This window comes from Pinus tabuliformis, chromosome 8 (assembly GCF_031772625.1).
Source record: "Pinus tabuliformis cultivar Carrire ecotype Pingquan chromosome 8, CPIR1, whole genome shotgun sequence".
Classification (NCBI taxonomy): Eukaryota; Viridiplantae; Streptophyta; class Pinopsida; order Pinales; family Pinaceae; genus Pinus; species Pinus tabuliformis.
In genome coordinates this window covers 638,267,534-638,274,361 of record NC_142294.1, presented here as the reverse complement: position 1 = coordinate 638,274,361, position 6,828 = coordinate 638,267,534, and positions in this window count along the sequence as shown.

Below are 6,828 nucleotides of genomic sequence, written 5' to 3'. Positions count from 1 at the left end.
CCGGTTGTTCCATATATATTTCCTCATCTAAATCACCATGTAGAAATGCAGTCTTAACATCTAACTGCTGCAACTCCAAATCAAACAAAGCCACTAATGCTATCACAATTCTAATTGAAACAATTTTAACCACTGGTGAAAATATCTCATGAAAGTCTATGCCAGCTTTCTGAGAAAACCCTTTTGCAACTAGCCGAGCTTTGTACCTGTCTTCCGTATCATTCACACCTCGTTTCAGCTTGAACACCCACTTGCATCCCACAGTTTTCCTGCCTTTGGGAAGTTCAACCAGATCCCACGTACCATTCTTACCTAAGGCCATCATTTCTTCCTTCATGGCTGCTTTCCATTTGTCACTATTTGAACCTTCTACAACTTCCTGATAACACAAAGGTTCATCATCATTAGCGATCAAAGCAACTGAAGTAACATGATCATCATACCTTCTCGGACGACGTTTGATCGTTGTGGACCTCCTTAAGAATGTTTCTGGTGCTTCCACAATTGGCTGTCTATCAACTGTAGGAATTTCTTCATGATCGCCATCTGAGACCTGTTCATGTCCTCCATCTGAACCCTGTTCATAACCTGATTCTGAAACCTGTTCATGACTAGAATCTGAACTATGGTCGTTATGACTATCATTAGAAATGCTATCAAACTGAATATGCTGGAAATCAGATACATCATCATGTTTCAATCTTCTATCTACATCTAACTGTACAAGAGAGGATTCATTAAACTTTACATCTCTGTTGATGATGATTTTGCGGGTAGTAGGATCCCACAATCTATATCCCTTCGTTACATCACCATACCCAACAAAGATATACCTTTTAGACTTTGGATCTAATTTAGTTCGCTGATGTTTAGGCACTAGAGCATATGCATCACAACCAAACACTCTGAGTTTAGAATAGTCACAAGGGTGTCCTGTCCATACCTCTTGCGGAACCTTGCAATCTATTGCCATTGATGGAGATCGGTTTATCACATAACAAGCGGTTACCACTGCTTCCGTCCACAACTCCTTCGGCAACCCGACGTTACTCAGCATACACCTTGCTCTCTCTAGAAGAGTCATGTTCATGCGTTCAACAAGTCCATTCTGCTGAGGAGTATAAACCGTGGTCTTATGTCTTTCGATCCCTGCATCCTTGCAATAGTTGTCAAACTCCTTGGAGGAAAACTCACCACCATTGTCAGTTCTTAAACATTTTATAGTTCTACCAGTGTTGTTTTCTACCAATGCTCTAAACTGCTTGAAAACTGTAAAAACATCAGACTTCTTTTTCAACATGTAGACCCATACTTTCCGAGAAAAGTCATCAATAAACGACACAAAATAAGATGAACCACCATATGAAGTTGTAGGAGCTGGACCCCAAACATTTGAATGAATATAATCAAGTATCCCTTTACTAGTATGTTTGCCTGTTTTAAACTTTTGTTTACTTTGTTTACCAAACAGACAATGTTTACAGAAATCCAATTTTCCAGATCTTAGATTAGGAAGTAACTTTCGGTCAGCCAAAATTTTCAATCCTCTTTCACTCATATGCCCCAATCTTTGATGCCATAAGTGAATGGAACTACTGTCATGTTCAGACACAGACACATGATCTGACCCAGTTCTACCTTCTAACTGAAATAGATTTCCTACCTTCTTAGCCTTGATCACTAGTAAGATACCTTTATAAATTTTCATAACTCCACCTTGAATTACAGTTTTATATCCATTTGAATCAAGTGCTCCTAATGAAATCAAATTTTTCCTTAAATCTGGTACATGCCTCACATCAGTTAATATTTTTGTTGTCCCATCAAAGATTTGAAGTTGTATGCTCCCAATTCCCACAATATTACATGTTACATCATTACCCATGTACACAACACCATCATCAACTGATCTATATGTTTTAAACCAATCTCTATGTATACACATGTGGTTAGATGCCCCGGAATCTAACAACCAATGTTGATCATGTTTTGAAACATTAACTGACAATACTTCATCACTCATACCTGAACTAGATACTGAACCTGTATCTGTGGTGTTGGCTTCCTTCTTTTCTGTCGAAGAGCCTTCTTTAGCAGCCTGCTTTCGCTTCCAGCAATCCTTTTTCAGATGTCCAGCCTTGCCACAATGCCAGCACTTCACCTTGGGCTTCTTTCCTTTGGATTTTGAGCGAGAGTCGCTATGCTTTCCCCCGGAGTGTCTCTCTCGTGAGCGACCTCTGGCCATCATTACCTCTGATGTAAAGGTGTCTGCATTCGACCTCTTCCTCGTCTCCTCAGCCAACAAGGCTCCAACAACATCGTCAAACTGAAGGATTTCTGATGTACTAAAGCTTATGGAAGTAACAAAGTGATCCCAGGATTCAGGAAAAGAACATAATAGAGTTATTGCCTTATCCTCTGAATCAAATTTCACATCTAGACTGTTTAATTGCACCAACAAGGTATTAAAGACATTCAGGTGATCAGCAATTGAGGTACCTTCTTTCATCCGCAAACTGTAAAGCTGCCGTTTCAGGAGAATCCGATTTGTCAAAGATTTCGTCATATAGAGCTTCTCAAGCTTCAACCACAAGCCTGCGACAGTTTTCTCTGACACAATGTTGAACAGAACATCGTCCGCCAGACATAACCGAATTGCACTCAGAGCTCTATCTTCCATCTCATCCCATTCATCCTCCATCATGGAAGGAGGCCTTTTGTTTTTCCCCAACAGTGCTTTTGCCACACCTTGTTGAACCAGCAGATCGTGCATCTTTACCTTCCAGATCTCAAAATTATCCTTGCCATTAAATTTCTCAATTTCAAAACGGGCACTTTGAGTTTTCGCCATTTGATATCAGCAAAAAACACAGTAATCTCCAAATATCCAACCAACAATTTAAAAAAAAATTTCCTATGCCTCTCTGCCTTTGCCTTTAAAACAAAAAACTGCCCTTTGCACTTATATTTAAAAAAAAAACTTTCTGCCATATGCACTTCTCAAAAAATAAGTAAGAGACGTTCTTTAAAAAAAAGAACTGACTTATTGCTGTGCAAAAATTACAGTATATAAAGACCACCGCCACAAACAAAAAAAAAAATTGTTTTATTAACTTCTGTCTCAAACAAAAGAAATCTGCAATATTCATGCAGAGATCAAATGTTCTTCCGCAGGAATGCCGCACTGGATAAACACTAACGTGCTCTCATGCCAGGGATTGTTCCTAAATGGTGACTTTGTTGTGATTTTAGTGCGTTCAATACTTCCCAAAAAAACAAAAAGGAAACCTATTATGAACCTGAACGCCGGCTATAAACCCACGCCGAACCAATTGCACGCACACAACAGTGATATACAATACACCCACGCAGCAGTGAAAAACAAAAAACCACGTTGTTCTTTCACATATATCCGAGCTGTTGGTATAATGCAGGTTTTGATAACAATTTCACGCCGGTTTGAAACTATATATATAACCACGCATTCAAAGATATATCAACGTTGTTTTAAAAAACATACCCCTTCGCTGGTTATGATATACATCCATTTCCACGCTGTTGGCAATATATATACCCACGCAGGTTTTGGTTTTTAATTTAATGCACACCGTTTTCAATACATCCATGCCGTGTTCCAAAAAACATATATATCCACGCTTTTTCAATACATATACATGCTGGTTCAAATATATGTATCAACGTTTTTATTTTTATATATATGACCGCGCATACCTTTATGCTACCAGCAACAGCAATTTAATACGCACCAACAACTCCAGCAATGTTATAGAATACGCATCCGCTTCTGAACGCATTCACACGGAGTCACGCACCAACAGCTCCAGCGACCAGAGAAAAAATTCTCCACGCCAGCAACAACAGCGCTCCAGCAACCTCTGCGCTCTACCTCCAAACAGTGCAGCTCCAGCACAGCCAGCGCTCCAGGCACCACCTCCAACATGCTCTGATACCAATGGTTGGTTCAGGTGCACAGCAAACAACATAAACACACAACAGAAAATCTAACACATATGACACAGTATTTGACGTGGTTCACCCAACCAATCTGGGCTACGTCCACCAAACATAGGCATCAGGAGTTTATTAATCAAATTGGAGATTACATCAAGAAATCCTCACACTCTCTTAGCAAACATCCGAATGGTTGCCTGTTATATAGCCTAGAGAATCTAACAGCTTCATAACTCCCTCACATCAAATATAGGAGGCATTAACTCCCTCCCAACAACCTGGAGCTAATCTAGGAACTGAATCCCTATTGTTGTCATCAGCTGAGATTTTTCCTATTTCATCCCAAACAAAAAATCTCAACAAAAGCATGATTATGGTTAGATATAAGACGCATAAGAAGAAGATTTACAACATGGAATCCAAGAGGCACCAGAAAATTGCTTCTAACTTTAGTCAAAACCCCCATCTTCGCCTCAAGTGTGGGTGACATAAGAATGTCCTGTCTTGGCTCAACCATTGGGCGATAAGGAAGAGGCCATCATGGGAAGCAAGAATAGTGTCAAAGTGCATTTTTTAAACCTGTACACAAATTGCCTCCAAACGAATTCTTAAAAGATAGAAAATATGCAATGATGAGAATATAAAACAAATACACAAAGATTTCCCCTGGATCCAAAAATCAGGATTACTAGATGGATTTTTCATTATAATCCTTTCAATGTTACAACACACACACACACACACACACATATATATACATGTCGAAGCGTCCATAAACCCCAATCAATTAACCCTATATTAGAACATAACCTTAGTTCCCTTCACCGGATCTACAAGATACGATGGGCAAAACACCATCATGCCCAAAACCATGTTCAAAACCCATGTACAAAACCATAGTTAGGTATGCTCACCTAATATAGGGTCAAAAAAAAAATTTCCGAGGAAATTGTAAAGGGGGGCTACCGCTCCCCTCAAATCCCCCTACACGAGGGGTTTCTACCCCCCCCTTGTGACCCCCTCGTTGCGCCCGAAACAACGAAGAGGGGGCTACCGCCCATCCTCTAACCCACCACCTCGCACGTGGGGCTAGTCGTGGAAATAATATAATACGCACCCAACATAAAGATATTATTACCTCCAATTTTAAGGATAAATTGTGTGATGATAAGGAGTTGGAGGTTAAAAGGAAGCTAAGATACTATAAGGAGGTGATCAACCCCACCCTTTACAACCATAATTATCTCTTTGTATTGTCCAATGCTCAGAAAAAAAATGAACATCTCTAGGATAAGGACTAATTCTCATCAGCTTCGAAGTGAAACTGGGCAGTGGTCTACTCCCAAGACCCCGTGGGATGATAGAATTAGTCATATTTACAATACTAAGAGGGTGGAAGATGAAAACACTTCCTTTTAAATTGTTTAGCTCTTACTCACATGCGCTCTCAATTCCCTAACACCTGCGACACTTCCAATCTTCTTGACTTGTTAAGTGAGCCCAACTATAGCGATTTTCGAGCACTTCTTTCTCTTCATTTTGATCATAGAAATAAGGCTTTGAATAATCACAATTAAATTCGTTTTCTTATCATGAGATCTCATATATCACATAAATCTTTATGAATATTAATCATCATTATCATTATTTTTTAAATAATAAATTTTTAATTAAATTACACTAATTTAATTTTTTCTTTAAACACTCACTATGGTTTCAAAACCATAATGAATATTTTTAAATATATATTAAAAAAATTAAAAAATAATGTATAACCATTGACTTGAAAAACATACAAATAATTTAATGATTCATTAATCATATTAACGCAAAGTATTTTAGTATTTCAAACAAAGACGACAAGAGCTAACGGGGATACCATTGGGCATTAAATGCCCGGCTACATGTGCCCCCAATAGCTGTTTAACACACACCCGCACGGTGATAGATAAATAAAAAGTGTGCTTGTGTGTTAAACAGCTATCGGGAACGCATGTAGCCGGACATTTAATGCCCAATGATATGCCCATTAGCTCTGTCCAACCAAGACAAAAGTAAAGAATTGTAATAGCATGCTTCTTATTATGAACATGTACGTGTCATGTTTCAATCAAAGCCAACGTTTTATATATTTGTTGCCCATGTCAATATAATGGCGTGCTCTCTACCCCAGTGATTCACTGACCATAATAGACAAAGATTAGCACGCAAATACGTCATACTTTACCATGTCTACTATCAACTAAAGGTAAAAGATTCGCACGCAAAAACGCCAAAGGTTTCCCATGTCTATGTGGATTAAAGTTAAAAGCAAACCTTAATAACAGGGTTTTCTTAATGTCAATTTTTTCGTAGTCAGCAAATACGTCATACTTTCCCATGTCTACTATCAACTAAAGGTAAAATATTCGCACGGCAAAAACGCCAAACATTTCCCATGTCTATGTGGATTAAAGTTAAAAGCAAACCTTAATAACAGGGTTTCTTTTAATGTCAATTTTTTCATAGTCAGCAAATACGGCATACTTTCCCATGTCTACTATCAACTAAAGGTAAAAGATTCGCACGCAAAAACGCCAAACATTTCCCATGTCTATGTGGATTAAAGTTAAAAGCAAACCTTAATAACAGGGTTTTTTTAATGTCAATTTTTTCGTAGTACCATATAGAAGGTATAAAGCAATGGACCACGTGCAATGACCCTAAATCTCTAGAATCTCTCATGCAGCCGTGTTTTATTATAAGTCAATTAACGTACACCCCGTATAAAGAGCGGCATCAACAGAACGATAGAAAGATGCGCTTCTTATTTATTGGTGACGATGTTGTAGACTTGTTTGTATCATTGCTTGATTT